Source organism: Lemur catta, chromosome 15 (assembly GCF_020740605.2).
Source record: "Lemur catta isolate mLemCat1 chromosome 15, mLemCat1.pri, whole genome shotgun sequence".
Lineage (NCBI taxonomy): Eukaryota > Metazoa > Chordata > Mammalia > Primates > Lemuridae > Lemur > Lemur catta.
The window spans coordinates 39,491,947-39,507,964 of record NC_059142.1 but is presented as its reverse complement, the minus strand read 5'-3'; the positions used below and the strand labels follow the sequence as shown (position 1 = coordinate 39,507,964).

The 16,018-nt window shown below is 48.1% G+C and overlaps 1 protein-coding gene across 3 annotated transcripts in view; it reads left to right on the top strand.

Annotated features, from left to right (window-relative positions):
• The first annotated feature begins 7,964 nt into the window (after positions 1-7,964).
• STAT5B (signal transducer and activator of transcription 5B) overlaps positions 7,965-16,018 on the top strand; it is a 58,493-nt gene continuing 50,439 nt past the window's right edge. The window contains exon 1 of one of the 3 annotated variants that reach the window (XM_045526571.1): positions 7,965-8,057. The gene's annotated coding sequence lies outside the window, so the exon portion shown is untranslated. Of the gene's footprint in view, positions 8,058-8,218; positions 8,428-16,018 lie in introns of those variants that run through there. The other 2 variants (XM_045526569.1, XM_045526572.1) reach the window with 2 other exon arrangements.

The following is a 16,018-nucleotide window of genomic DNA, read 5'->3' as shown; positions in this document are numbered from 1 at the left end:
CAGTGGGCACTCGCCCTACCCAACAGACTGTGGCCCATAAACTGTCCAGCTCCTCCATGTGCTCCCGCCCAATGGCATCTGAGGCTGATCCTACCTTCAGAAAAGTCCAGGGAGGGGCTGTCTCCAATCCTGCCAGCCACACTACTGCCTATAGGCCTTGCCACAGCAGTGAACATCCTCCCTGGAGCCTTGCCTGGGTCACAGTCCCCTCCCCAAGAGCCCCCCCCCCCCCCCGCCCACCACCACAAGGCCCAAGAGGTTGGGCAAGGCTGGGCTGGCAGCCTCCCATTCCCTTTGCCCAGCGTCCCTCTCCTCTGGGCCTCCCCCCTGCCTGGCAGCTGATATTGGCAGCACCAGGGGACAGGCCAGCCCTGCTGCTGCCCACTCACAGCCCAGCAGGGCCAAGACTGCGTGTCCTGGGGGGAATCATTCTCATCTGCCTCCCTCCCTCCCCCTGAAAATCCTGCTTGGATCTGCCCTTTTCTCTCCATTTCCCCCACGCCTACTCTCCCTTCTTGCCCCTCACTACCTCCCCCTGTTTCATTCTTCAGAGAATAAATGAAGTTTAAAGCTGCAGTAGCCGGAATGTCTGGGTTCTCCCCACCTTCCATGTGTGGTCGTAGTGTCTTAGTTGGCAGGATCACGAAGGAAGGAATTGAAAACTGTAAGGGGGTGTGTGGAGCATTTAGGGAAGCCTTGCTTCCCAGCTGCTCTGCAGGGGCTGAGAAGAGGAAGCAGAGTCCCTCCCTGCCTTTCCCTGTTCTGTGAAATGGATTGGACAGGGGAGGGTCAGACACAGCTAGGGGCTCACCTGGAATAAGAGTCAAGTGTCAGAGCTGGACGTGACCATGAAGAAGATTTTACAAATGGGAAAACAAAGGCCAGGGAGGGGAAGTGACTTGGCCAGTGTCACACAGTCTGGCGGATCCAAACTCACTGCCACATGATGGGTGGGCCCCACTTGGCACCTGTGCCCTCCAACCTTGGGACAGATATGGAAGTCAGTTGATGGGAGCAAACTCCTTGCATTTCCAAGTCCTCTCAGCAAGGTCTGGAGGCAGAGGACCACCTTGGCCATGCACTCACATCTGGGCACCTGGGAGTTGGGGTGGCATAGGGCATCCACTTAAGAGTGGGGGCCCTGCCTGCCCCCTTCCAGGCAGCCGCCTCTCCAGACTCCTCCCCGGGGCCTGCAGGGGCCTGCTGCTCCAGTGGGCAGCCCCACCCACCAACATCTGGCGGGTTGGGTTTGGCTTGGCTAGGGTGTGGGTAGTTTTGAGTCCTAAAAATCTAGCACTGAGGTGCCAGTGAACAGAACTGGAAGGGTTGGCCTTATAGGGTATGCATTAGTGTCTTCAGAGCCTGCCTGTGCCCCGCCACCCTCACCCTATGTCCAGCGCTGCTCCTTGGGCCAGCTGCTGGCTCTCCCACATTCGGTCTCTGTCTCTAGAGCCCTGAATCCCCATGTCTTTCGTGGCATGTTCCCTCCTCTTGCTTTGATTCTTTCTCTCTGGGTCTCTATCTGGTTCTGTGTTTGATTCTGTCTGGGTTTCTCTCCATTTCTTTGTGCTCACTCTCCCTTTGAGATGCAGTGGGGGAGGGGAGGAGCCTGAAGCTTTCCCAGGATGGGCAAAGGGCACCCTTGGAGGAGGGACGGGTGTCAGAGTTGGGCTGGGGGCAGAGGTGACTGTGGTCGTGGCTCCGGATAACACAACTACCCGGATATGTCAAATTTGGGGTTTCTTTGCTTTCAGTCCCCTGTTTTGGTCTCTGCTATTTCCCACCACAAAGCACCCTGGTGGTTTTTGGGGACCAGGCTACAGAGGAGAAAACAGGCCTAGGGGATGGGGTACAGGAAGATCAGAAACTGCCTAGGGTCTGGCTGGGCTGGGGTCCGAGGCTGGCCTCCTCGCCCCAACTCCCCTGCACCCTCAATTCTAAGTCACAGCATTAAGTGGGGAGTGAGGAAGGATTAAAAAAACTTACAGGAATATATTCCTCAAAAGATGATTGACCATATTTTATTAGGAATACTACTAATCCACAGCCTAGTCTGCAGGTAGCACTCTATATACATATCCTGAACTGAATCGGGGCATATTTGTATACAAACACGGTTGGACTCCTCTACTCAACTGGTCCTTGCAACAACCTTGAGGCCGATCGGGGCCAGAATCAGCCCCTTGTGTTAGGGCAGGAAAGAGACCTGGCTAAAGCTGTCTGGCTAATAAGCACACAGCTGGCACCAGGATCCAAGTTGCTCTGGTCCTGGGCAGGGACTTAGGACAACCTTTCTAAACTTCCCCAACCCCAGCACACTGCGGCAGAGGTCTCCTTTGGCTGGGCTAGCCCAAAGTTGTTCTATGGTGTGGAGCGTGGCTCCTCCATCCCCATGCCCGCCTATGCCCCTGCTCTATTGAATGAGGCAGTGTGACCTATTTGAAGGTGGGTTTGAGTTTATGGACAAAGAGAAGAATTATCCCAAATCCCTTTTCTGCCCTGCCCTTGGAGACCAGGTCTGCAGATGCCTCTACCCTGGGAAGAACAGGTAGAGGTCACCTTGACCTGACCTTCCCGGGGCAGTGGAGGGAGTGGTACAGAGATGCCTTTGTCTCTTCTGCTCCAAGTCCGTTCTTCAAGGAGCGTTCCTGTTGCGTGGGAGTCAGAGGGAGGTGAGGTGGGGGTGAAGGGCCTTCCCAAGAAAGCTGGAGGTTTTCCAGGAAGTTATCTCTTTGCCTGAGGCAGAGAGGGGAGAGCTGAAGCCCTAGGGCTCTTAAACATCCTGCTTCACCTCCACCTGCCTTTGCTTGGATGTCCACCTCCATCCAACCCCCACCCCCAAGGCTCCTAGAAGTGGGGCCACAGGCCCATGCTCAGAGTACACACTACCTCTGAGACCAGACCCTAGCACCTCCCCGTATAAATGCTGTCCCCATTCTTGTCCTTGAAGACAGAGCAGGACCTAGGGAGGGTGTGTGTGCACATGGAGAGGAATTCTGTGTGGATTTGGGGGAGGGGAAGGAGTCGCTGGATCAGGGGTGAAGCCTGTCCCCACCTCTGTCCCCTGTCCTCTACCACTCTTCAGGGAAGTCAATTTACAGTGAAGTCACCAAGAGAACACAAGGCCATCCTGCCTGAGGCATAGTGACTGTCCTCTGTTTCTGGGAATAGCGTAAGGGGAGGGGTGCGGGACTGGACGGGGTGGGTGGGAGGGGGAATCTTGCCTCCTCTGCCCACCTGCCTTGGGGGAGAGGCTTGCAGGCGGGGTTCTGTCTGGACAAAGAGAGGAGGGTGCAGCATCTGTGCTGGGGGCACACTGCCTGGCCAGCCAGGTGGGCAGCAGGAGCCCACCCTTTGCAGTCCCTCTCATAGCAAGGCAGGCCCAGGAGCCAGGGGGAGAGGGTGGAGGGTGGGCAAGCGGAGCCAGCAGCTCGTGGGATTGGCCACTGTCCTGAGCAGTCCTGGGCCGGGGCTGTCATCCTCATCCACGATGACTGTCAGTGCCCTCTTCCTGCTAAGCTAGTTTCTCCTTCTTCCAGCCAACAAGAAGTCTTTTGTGCCCTGGCCAGCCCAGTACCGACCTCAAGCCCTCTGGGGGTTGTGTGGGAGAGGGCTGCCCGTCTGCCTCCTTGCTGTCCCCGGCACTCTGCCGCTTTCCTTTGAACTGGAGGGGGTTCTTTTTTCACATCTCTGTTTTTCATCATTCCCTGGTTTCTTAAGTCTCAGACCCACCCACATCTTCCATGTTCCAAGCCTCAAAAATGGGCCCTCCAGCCCCAGAAGCAAGTGGAGGATATACGTCAAAATGAAGACTGGGCCAGGGCTTGTGCCCTCCTCTCTGGGGCGGCCTGGTCTCCGTTTGCTGCAGAGAGTGCAGCCTTCCCTTCACCTCGTGCTTCAGCCAGGCACCTCCCCCTCACGCTGGCCTCTCAACTCGGAGCCTTTACCCCTCCATTCCACCTACCTGGAAGGTCCTCCCTCCCTCGGCCACCTGGTGAAATCCTCCTCGTCTTTCATAGGGTCAGTGTGGCCTAGAGGAAAACACAAGGGCTTTGGAGTCATTAGGTACAAACCCTAGCTGTGCTGTGTGATCTTGGATGAGTGAATCTGCCTCTCTGAACTGAGCATCCTCATTTGTAAAAGGAGGACACTGCCAGGATTACTGTTAAGACTTGGTGCCTGGCACATAGTAGGTGCTCAGGGACATTAGCCAGCAGCGCCAGGCATGTTCTCCTCTGCCCTCAGTCCCATCTGCATTGCAGGCCCCTCCCTATGGAGTTAACTGTTAATAGTTGCCTAAAGGGCAGTGTCCTACTGCTTGTTTGTAACAGAACTTTCATAGATATTTTTGGATTAATGAAGGTCCCTAAAACAGCTCAGGGCTTCCCAGAGCTCTGACAGTTCAGGGCATACTCCTGCTCTCTCACCACAACCCACAGCACCCAGAAGGCTCTCCCTGCTGCCGCCCTGGCCTCTGCCTGCCTGGTCCTCCTGACCTGCTTCTCCACCCAGGCAGCCTCATCTTTGCCTGGCGCCGAGCTGACTTTTGGGTTCTTAACCTGCCTGGGAAGCCAGGAAGACACTGGCTGGAGTGGCACTCTGCTCTCCTCACCAGCCCTGCCCTCCCTGGATGATGCCACATCGCCCCGGGACTCTGGGTGGAGAGGACACGGTGACCCTGTCCCAGGAGGCAGGGTTGGGGGGTATCCTCAGGCTTTCTGGAGAGCCAACCGTTTGGCTCTCGCTGGAAGGGAGCCCAGACAGGTGAGGCACACGGGAGCAAGACTGGGAGCAGAGCACGTAAGGATCTCCAGGTGGGGAGTCCTGCAAGGACCTGCACATGCTTCGCTCACGTCCCCACTCCACCCCTCCCCTCAACGTTCCTCCTGGCCCAGCAGACTGGCTGGGATTGGGCTGAGGGAAAGAAAGAGAGAAAACGCTCATTTATCCAGTGCCTTCCATAAGCCAGGCACAGTGCTTAGTGACTTTCACAAACACTCTCTCTCTATTTTTCCCTTTTAAAAAAATGTCTATTTTAGTAATGCTTTCATAGGTGGTACATGCACATGGCACAAAACACAAAAGATTCAATTTAATAGGTGGTACATGCACATGGTACAAAACACAATAGATTCAAAAGGCTATACAGTGAAAAGTTAGTCTCTCCCTGTTCCTGTCTGCCAGGTCCCTTCGGGAGGGTCAATGTCAGTTCCTAGGGCCTTGTGTGCACTCCCAGAGTCTATGCATTTATAAACATATATTATACTTTTCCTCCTAACTCTAACACATGAGGGGAAACTGAGGCCCTGTGAGATATTATGTACTTTGACCAAGGTTGCACAGCTAGTAAGTTGGCAGAGCTGGAGTTTGGAACCAGATCTAACTGTAAAACTTGGCTCTTCTCACCACCCATGCCCTGGCAGAAGTCAGCCTGGTATGACAGAGCCCCTCCCAAACCACTGGCTGTGACAAAACTTCATTCTGAGGCCCTGGAGATCTGAGGTCTCTGTTGAGTGTCCCACGCCTCCTCCCCTTGGCTCCGGGGGCCTGTACTGACTTATCCCCATATGGAAGGACTCATCCTCACATGTGCCCTCCCTTGGCTAACATGTGGCCGGCGCTACCCTGGGGCCAGCCTGATTCCTGAGATCCCGAGAGGTCTGCAGAGGGAAGTCACATTAGTGTGGATCTCTGGCCTCTGGCTAGAGGGGATCATGGTTGTGGTTTCAATTACGTTCCCAGAAAATGGCCTCATGATCTCCCTGTGGTGGGGCAGGAGTGAGGGAGGATGTGACATAGGGGAACTGCCCTCTCTTGGAGCCACATGTTCATCCATGAGAGAGAGGGGAAGAGGCTGTAGCCAGTAGGGGCACGCAGGGACAAGGGCTGTGCACTAGACTTCTAGGCTCATCCTTCAAGCCTGTTTCTCTCCTGGGTCAGGCCACGGTGGAATAAGAGACGAGACCCTCCTGTGGACATCTCTGCATCCCCAGGTATCTCCCGGGACCTTTCTCTCTGGTATCTCTGTGGGGTCTTTCAGGATCCTAGCTTCCTATCCAGTTTCTTCCTCTCTAGGACTCCTTCAGTGTCATGTGTCAGTTTGATTTCCCCTCGACTTAGGGGAATATGTCCCTGAGGCCCAGAAGAAGAGGGTCTCACCTTATCTGAATTGTCAAGCAGAAAGAGGTAGGTGTTGGACCTTCCTTCCTGTCCCAGGATGACAACAGTCTGTCTTGCTGAGGTAGTCATCCAGAACATTCCATCTTCCATGTCTGTGCACACAGCCAGCCAGGTCTAGCTTGGTGCCTAGCAATCAGTCAGGGATGCGCTGTGAGATGCAGGAACAAAGAGGCACGTGCGCCCCACCCATCAGGACCCTTAACCTAGCGGCCCTGGTAGCTGGATTGAGTCCTAGAACTTGGCCAGTCTTAGGAAGAGGTTACTAAAAATAACAATGATGATAGTTAACAGCTATACAGTGCTTTGTAGCATTTGAGGCACTTTACTTGTATTAACTCAATTCTCGTGATATAATGAGGTAGGTACTATTACTATCACCACAGTACAAATGAGAAGATAGAGGCAGAAAACTTGTTCAAGGTCATAGGGCTCAAGGCATCGTGATAGTCTGGTTTTAGACCCTGTACTCTGAATGGCTACATAGTCCTTATAGTTTCATTTCCATTCCTAGAACATAGGATTTGTTCCATAAATATTATTGGGTGTCTGCTGTGGGCAGGGCATGGGTGGGGGGATTTAAAAGTGAGTGGGGATATTGTGCCTGCCCTCGTGGGGTTCATGCTGCCTGGAGCAAATGTCATGGAAGGGCAGGCAGCAAGAAGGCAGGACATTCTGGGCAGAGGGAACAGCATGTGTGCAGGTATGAAAGCTTACAAGAAAGAGAAATGGGGTGCACAAACGTCCAAACATCTTGGGCAGTGACTGTCAGAGGGGTTGCCAGAGAGCTCGGGGCTGGTGCATCTGTCCAGCTTCCTGCTTCCTGCTCCCACCTCCAAGCTGCCTGCACCTACTCTGTGCAAAGCCCTGTGCCAGATGTTGTTGGCCCAGAGTGTGGGACAGGAGCAGTAGCCTGGGTGGGGGAGAAGGGCTTTGTGATCGGCTACAGACACAAAGACCTTTGTGGCTGGTGTTACTCTGGAGGTGAAGGGAAGGCTGCTGGGAAAAGCTGCCAAAGGAGGCTCATGGGAGAACTTGGCAGCTCTTGGTTGGACATGAGAATTTTCAGCTGGACAACCTCTATGAGACTGTAGGGAAGGGGCGCTCTGTGTGTATGTGTGGGGCTGGGAAGGGGTCCTTCTCCCTCTTTTGCCCCCTGCAGCGGGCTTTCTGGAGCTTTGATATGTCTTGCTTTGGTGCTGGCCCTTGAGGGTTGCCAGGGAAACTGTGGGCCAGCTCTGGAGATGTAGCTGGAGGGGAGGAGAGTGGGTGACTCAGGCTGCCTTCTCACACACCGCAACCCCCTCCCCATGGCATGGGAAAGATCTCGGAGACTCCCTTCCCCTGAATCCTCCGAGGTGACCCTGCTTATTCTTTCTTCTCTGGACAGAGCAGTCTCCCCTGCAGCCCTGACTGGTGGGAGTTAGCAAGGTTCCCCAGGAAGGGAAATGGCCCCAAACGCCTCGGTTCCCCATAGATTCACCCTGCAGCAGTAGACGAATCCAATCGGCCCAGGCGATTGTGAACCGCTGTGTCCATGCAGGCTTTCCGCCTGCCCGCCCGTCGGCCATCCGTCCGTCCGGATAGTAAGCGACAGGAGCCCGGGCTGAGACGCCCTCCCGAGTGCAAACCCGGGATAATTATTGATCTAGGGTGCTGTGGACTTCTGACCTCGGCCTGGGAGGGAGAGGACCTGGAACGCGGGCCTCAGCCCCGGGGGACGGAGGTAGGCGGGCCGCGGAGGAGGGCCAATCATCAAGGCCCGGGCCCGCCGGTGGCCGGTGGTGGTCGCCGCTACCCAAACAGCAGCATGCGCCTGCGGCCCCGGGGCCCGGCCGGGGAGGCGAGCGGGGAAGCCATCCCACCTCCGCGGAAAGAAGGTGCGCGCGGCGCCGGCCCCGCCGAGCGCGCCGAGGGGGTTCCCGGTCCGTCCAGGGCGGCCGCGCAGGGGGCGCGAGGGACCACGGGGCTTGCGAGCGCGCGCCGGGCGGAACCAGGAAGCGGCGCGCGCCGGCGTGGGGCGCGCTCGGGGCTGCGGGAGGCGCGCGCCCCCGGGCCTCCGCGCGCGAGCAGCGCGCGCGCCCCCGTGGGCCCCGGCGGGAGGAGAGTCGGCGGCCGGAGCCGTCACCCCGAGCGGGGACCGAGCGCAGCCTACTACGCGCGGGGGCCCGGCCGAGGGAGGGAGCGAGCGGGAGGGCGAGCCGGAGAGCGGGGCCGGAGCGGCCGCTGGCGCCCGAGGGGCTGAGCGAGGTAGGAGCCGGGGGGCGAGCCCTGGCCCCGGGGCCGGGGCAGCGAGGCCGGGGAGCCAGCCCGGGCGGGGCCCCGCTCTCCAGCCGCCGAGAAGCCCGGCAGGGCCGCGCCGCCGCCATCGCTCCCCGGGCGGCGAGGCGGCCACAGTGGCTGCTCGCTGGGCGAGGGGTGCGCTGGGCAGAGGGGAGTCGGGGCGGGCTGCAGGCGAGCCGGGGGACAGTGTCGGGGCGCGAGGGGGATCGGGCGGACGCTGCGGCGGCGGAGGGTGTGCAGTGGGAAGACTGCGTGCGCGTGTGTCTGGGTGGGTGTGTGAGGACCCCCCGCCGAACCCCTAAGAGCGAAGGGGGCCGCTGTCGGCCGCCTCACACCTTCGTGTTGCCATTCCGAATAGCCCCTGTCGTCTCACTGCTTTTTTGTCTTTTTTAGAAAAGAGGTGCCTGTTACTCCCGGGGATGAGATGAGCCTGGGGGTGCCCAGTGCGGTGGGGGGTATCAGCAGAGCTTCCAGAAACAGTGCCTTATAAGGAGTCAAGACAACAAATACGAACATTTTGATAAGGCTCCGGGGGGCGGGACCCCACATCAGGACCCGCCAGGCCTGGGCTTGTACGTGTGGCAGTGGGATGCGGTGTTGTAGTTGTTTTTTTTTTTTTTAGCCAGGGATAGAGAGTAAAAAAGTGCTCCTGGTGTCGAGGGTAGATATGGAGAGTCGAAGGGGAGTCGTTGTATCACAGAGCTGGTCTGAGGCTAAAGGAATCTGGCAAGATGGTCAGGGTGACCAAGGAGGACAGAATTTGCGTGGAGCAAGAGGCGTTTGCAAACACTTGTAGCCAGCAGTGATGAGAAAGGCACAGGAGCAAACAAGTGCCAGCTTTTAGGAAGGTGGGATTAATCAAAACCACAAGAATTTTAAAGGCTCAAAGAGATAACGGATTTTCTCTTTCCCAAAGAGCCATGCCCACTTCTTTTTCTTCTTGTTCCCTGTGATCCTGTCATACCTTGTATTGAATAAATAGTGCCAAAAGTGGGTCGTAGAATGTTAGAACTGGAAGGACCAGAGCGATTATGCCACATTCTTTTATTGTACAGATGAGGAAACTGAGGCCTACGTAGGTGGACTGAGTGCCCTGCTCAGTTCACACAGTTGTCTGGTTAGTGGTTCAGGGACTGAAACTTTTCCGACTCTCAGATCAGCGCTCTTCCCACAGCACCGTGAAGTATATAGATCTTTGTCTGATTACGATTCCATAACTTTTTCTCTGGAATGTCCTCGGGGAATGCCCCTTGAAAGGGCTAGTGTGTCACCAAATATTACACTGGGCTTATGTCATTTTTTTCAGTCTTCAAGTGGTGTTTATCGTCTGCTTGTATCTGAGGTTTCCAAAGTGATTGGATAGCCGCCTGGGCCATCATAAGCTTTCAGCTGTTGAGTCTACATTATTTTAAATAATTTTTTATCGTTCAGTTAAGATAATAGAACTTTGTCTTTCCCCCCAACATTCTATCATTGTTCATTCGTTTGTATTATATTGTTTCATATTCATTGCCTTTAGTTCCTAGAGGCGGATATATTTTATTTAGTGTGCCTTTTATGTTTTTCTAATTGCATTTTGTAACCCTGTGAACGTTGAATTGGTTCTGATCATTTCAAATAAGGGGAGTCCTATCGATTTATTTTATGTTTAAGGCTTCAGGTTTTTTGCTTGTTTGTCCATTTGGTACCAGTTCCCATCTCATGGAAGATCACAGTTGTTAGAATTGATAAGGCTAAACGGGAAAGGGGGCTGCTGATTTTAAGAAAAATTTACTATGTGGCAATTTGCGATTTCTGTCATATTGAATTAAAACAACACCACACCTTTGGTCAGGTAAGTGTTATCGAGTAGATGACTTGTTTTCTGTAGCTTCTACAAGATGACAATTTGAAGCACCAGGTTGAGATACAGAGAAGGAATGGAGAATTTTTGTTGTGTTTTGTTTTTTAAACCATCAGGAAAAAAAAAGAGGGTTGATTTCTATCACCAGCAGTTTGGTTATTGCATAACTTGGAGCTAAACTCTGCACAAAATCTTTGCGGTATATACCTAATTTAATAAATTCTCCCACCTTTTCACTAGCCCTCACCTTTTCCGTATTTGTATTTTTGCTAACAGCATATTAATAGGGATTGTGTTAAGAAATTGAAGGTGGATGTGTTTCTTAGATGTGTACTTCATGATACGTTTGTTAGTAGGAGAAAAATGTGCTATCATTGTTTGGAGTGTTACAACATAAATATTTTGGTCAATACTTCCTATCTTGCTCTGACTTTTAAAATCTCCATTTTCTTCCTCTCAATTGATTTTGTTTTTATTTCATTTACATATGCAAAAGCCACAAAGACTAAAGCTGTCATGTATTGCTTTTTTGGATACTTAATGTCAATTTTTTTCAAATTATATTATTGTTACTATTCAAATCTTTTGTAATTTGTGTTAGGCTTATATTTATGAATATGCTTTTTGTAGTTTATTTGGCTTATTGTTATGTAGGTAGGTGCTACAGGTGGTGTTATCTTATTATAAAAGGAAGATGTCATAAACAGGTGAATAACATGGTCAAGATTAGATGCAGGTTGACTGTAGAATCAAAGGAAGCCTAACTACATGCCCTACAAACACGTATGTATCTCCTAAAGTTATTCACAGATTTCTGGATATTCTAACTGTCAATGACACATTTCCCCCTTCTCTTAGAGTGTAGCTTACAACATTATTCCTACAAAAGGAAGGGGAAAAAAAAACCCAGTTTTTATGATTTTTTTTTGAGCATTTGCAACATTTTAAAAAGCTGTCTGACAATTTCAGGTTACTGAGCTCTTCAGAAGACTATCCTTTTACTATATAATAAAGTATAAAAATACTTTGGCTCTGGAACTTAATAATGTTTAAAAGTTAGCTCTAAAGTATCACTGTCCTCAAATGTGTGATGTTTAAAGGAAAAATAATTTTTTAACCTGAGCTTTGTGAATAGAACTGTTCTAAAATCAGAAGTGTTTTTTCCCCTGCAATGTTGGAAACAGAACAGTTTTATGCTTATTTCTGGGAATAAGAAAGTCAAATTTAACAATCTAGTTTCCATTGAGCAGACAGTTTTTTGTACATTTAAATTGTAAGCATCACAGTGATAAAACATTTTTAAAATTGTATTTACTCTTAATTATAGTGGCCTTATTTGAAGTTAAAAAAAAAACTTCAAATAAGGCCACTATGATTAATATTGACATTGGATGTTTTATTAATGATGATCTTTACTACTGAAAGACTTAAGCCAGTGTGGAGAAGATTTTACGTATCTAAATCTATGCTCTTTTTACTAATCAAAACAGAGGAGTAAGTTACAGGTGTTAGATTTTTAGTTGGTTGAATGAGACCCTCACTTTTGGTGGTTTCAGGGTTTTAGATGACGTTTTATTACTTTTGTTAGTTTTGGTCACACCCATGACTTCCTTGGAAGGTATCTTTGAGGTTTGGTTTCCTTTTTTTAAATGGTAATATTGGGGTGGGGGTGCTTCCTGTTTGTATTTTCAAAATTAGGTCCACATGTTAACCTTCTTGTAGTGTCACATTTTTATTTTAAACATATAAAGACAAACATCAGATACCACGTGGTTTGTCTTTGAGACCCATCGTACCGCTTCACGACAGCTTTACTGAGCTAAGCCCGAATACCCAATCTGGAAGGCAAGACATCCTTAAATCTTTCGCCAGCTCTCTTCAAGGTCTAACAGCCTTGGAAGGCGTCTTAAAACATCAAGAACAACAAAAACAACAAAAGCGCAATTAACAGAAAAATGAGGCCGTTGCTATCTGTTTCCTCCCAGGTACCTGGAAAACGTACAGCACTAACATAGAGTTGAAACATGTTATATAGACCCTTGAAAGTCAGAGCTTTAAAGAGGAACTGCCCTCGGTTTATATGATACAGAATCCATGTATTAAGCAGTGGCGATAGCAATTTTTTTCTGAACTCATCTGAAAACCATACACAGTGTTATGGAAGAGTTAAATAAGAACAAGGAGAAATTTAGGGTATAGTAGTAGAGTTCTGGAGGAGTGCACTTCAGCCTTACAATTCTTTCTTGACCCTCCCGGATAATTTTTAGGTGGTAGGTCACTTTTAATAAAAATGGTGGAGAATGAGTTATGTGGAGCCTTGGGAAGTCTGTATTGTTTCACTGATTAAAGCCAGTGGTCTTTTCCTGGTCTTTAATTCACTTTATTCTAAGAAGGGTAATGTCTAAATAGACTCCCAACTGAATTGGTGGTATTCATATGTGTTTGCAGTTTAGGGGCAGTTTACCTTTTTGGCCTTTAATTCACTTTATTCTAAGAAGGGTAATGTCTAAATAGACTCCTAACTGAATTGGTATTCAAATGTGTTTGCAGTTTAGGGGCAGTTTACCTTTTCGAAATTTTCTTTTGGATTACATTACGAAAAGCAGTATTGCAGTAGCATGGTGCACAGCTATGTACAGTGCAATTTGCAAGTGAAGTTAATATTTGGAGTATCTTAACCTCCCCCCACCCTAGTAGTCATGAAAGGAGAAGTTGTAATTTGTCATATACACAGTATTTTCTTCTTTGGGTTTATCCATAGTAATTATGTCCATTTTCCCATGGATTATACCATTCAGATGAAAAACACATGTATTGATTGATAAAGAACATTTACCTTTTTCTACCTACTTTTGGAAGCTACCTTGCAAAATCTGCAAAATTCACTCTCCATGTATTCTTCCATTACCTTTGGCACTCTGAATAACCTTTTTTTTTTTTTTATTATTTTTGCACATTTCTATTATGAAGAGAAATAGCTCCATATTGGGTATTCAGTTTTTTGAGGTGCTTGTGCTGACTCATTTTTTAAAATTATACTAAGATATAGAGCATGGTTTGAGAGCAGTAATGAGATTCTCAGAAAATATGAAAACTTTCCTTTCTGACTAGAGAAAGGTTGGGGAAGACAAGGGGAAATACATCAATGAGCCAATCAATTATTGTTGTTTGTTGGGATTAATTTGGTGACTAATATTTTCAATGCCCATCAGGCTAGTAAATGTGAATTTGGCTTTACCCTGCAATGGTAACAGGACAAACCCAGAATTTTCTAATACTGTTTGTTTTCCCCTGGTAGGGGATTTCTTTGCATCTGGGAAATCAAGCCAAAGTTACCAGTAACAGGCACATCCATGATTTCTGTTTAAAATAACTATTCACCATTACGGGCTCATCTGGGAAGATACACTAATTATCTATAGAATAATTCTTATGCCCTCTTTCAAGAAGTGAACAGAAAATTAATTAATTAAAAATACTTCAAGTTATGTTCAAAACCCAGAATTTGAGAAAATGTTCCAATGCCTTCAAGTATGAAGATAGTAAAAATAAGACCTAATACTTGCTGTTTACTTACAGTGTGCCAAGCAGACTCTGTTGTAAGCTCTTGCCATGTTTTAAGTCATGATCCTCAGAGGAGTGGGTTCTCTTCAGATAAACAATGAAGAAATGGCCACAGAGAAGTTAAGTAACTTCTCCAAGGTCACATTTTTGGGTCATGGCAGGGCTGGATCCAGACCCAGGCAGAGCCGATTCCAAAGGCTGCATCCTTTTTTTTTTTTGGTCTTTTTTTTTTTTTTTTTTTTTTTTTTGAGACAGAGTCTCACTTTCTTGCCCGGGCTAGAGTGAGTGCCGTGGCATCAGCCTAGCTCACAGCAACCTCAGACTCCTGGGCTTAAGCGATCCTACTCAAAGGCTGCATCCTTAACCACTGCCCTGCAACTTTGTAATAAGACATTTTATTTCTTTAAGGCTTATATTTATTTGTATTCCAAAATGGACTCCTTTGTTTTTAATAGAACATATTTTTATGTTTGGGATTTTCTTTTTTACATTTATGGAGGTGGTGATAAATATTTTTCCCATAATCTTGATAGAAATGATGTTAATACAGAGAAAGTCTTCATTTTTATTCTAAGTTGCCTTATGTTGTTCTTCTACTAGTGTTACCGTATACATCATAGGAGAAGTACTATAAGCTGTCTCCTTGGCCTCTGTTTACAAACAAAAGGATCATTTGCACCAATGGAGTGGGTTCATGTTGATATACACATCGGTACCGAAATTCAAGTGTTCAGCTCATTTTATTTATAACTTTATTTTGAAGAGATTTATGGTGTATGCTTGTTTTATTGAAGCTTTTTAGGGCTATTAATTGTGATTTCTGAGACAGACTTAAGGTGTTCACTTATTGGGCTAATTTTTAAGGCAACTGACCTAATTATTGTGTGTCTGGAACTCTGCACAGGCTGTTAGAAATGAGTCTCAGAAATGTATTAGCTTTCATGTATAATGCTTATTTTCTCTCAGCACTTTTCCTTGGGGTTGGATTGTGAAGTTAAATCTTGGAGACAGAATTTATAACACTTAAAGTGTAGTGATTTCAATTTTGGAGATCAAATCACGAACAAGAAAAACTTCAATTCCCTGTGCAGAGAGAGAGTATAACTTGTTCAAATAAACAGAGGATGTTAACTTCCAGGATTGTCAACTGTCACCTTTGACCAGGGTTGAATTTTCTGTGAATGTTGACAGAAGTTACAATGTCAGTGGAAAAAGTTTAATGTGGGGTATCTGTAACTCAGAATTTCCTTATGTTTGTGTCAGTGAGATCCTACAATTAAAGCTGTTTTTTTTTTCTATGTCTGATGAGTTTTAAAAGTCTTCAGTGGGGTTTTCCAGCCTTTAGGTGAGGGTAAATAAGAAAGTTTGTGAAAAGTTTGCGTGGTCTAAAATTCAGAGCCTATAGCTGGTAGCAAATCACTGTTTTTAGAAGAGTGGGATTTTAAAAATCCAGCCTGGGCTAAATGTCTTAAATAAGCTACATTCACAAATGTCATTGTAGCACGTATAAAAGGAAATTGTTGAGTATTTAACCTCTTAAGGCACCAAAAGTTGGAATTTACCAGCTGTGTAGCATAGCATTCTATAAGATATTTATAGTTTCAAATAGGTAAAATGTTCTCTTAGAAATAATGTTACTTCTATTTTTTTGTTATTTTTGTTTAATGTTTAATCTTTTGGTCATCTTTTAGGCTTGGGAAAAGTAGCAAACTAGAGATCTACAGCAATATACAGCTCTTTACAGAATGAAACAGTTCACCCTGTGGATTTGTTTTTAGGACTTGTGATCTGTTTCTCATAGAAAGTGAGGGAGAATTATGTATAGTGAGAATTAGATATTGTAGAGCCTTACCCCAAAAGGTCTTGAAGGTTTAATATGTAGGGCAACAATGCAAGTAGTCCCTCTTTGTATTTTTATCTTTTTCTTTTTTCCATTATGTAACTATAGTCAAGCATTACTAAACAACAGAGATACGTTCTGAGAAATAGATTGTTAGGGAGACTTTGTCATTGTGTGAACATCATAGTCTATACTCGCACTAACCTAGATGGTATAGTCTACTACACATGTAGGCTACCTGGTGTGTAGCCTGTTGCTCCTAGGCTACGAACCTGTACAGCATGTCACTGCACTGAATATTGCAGGAATGG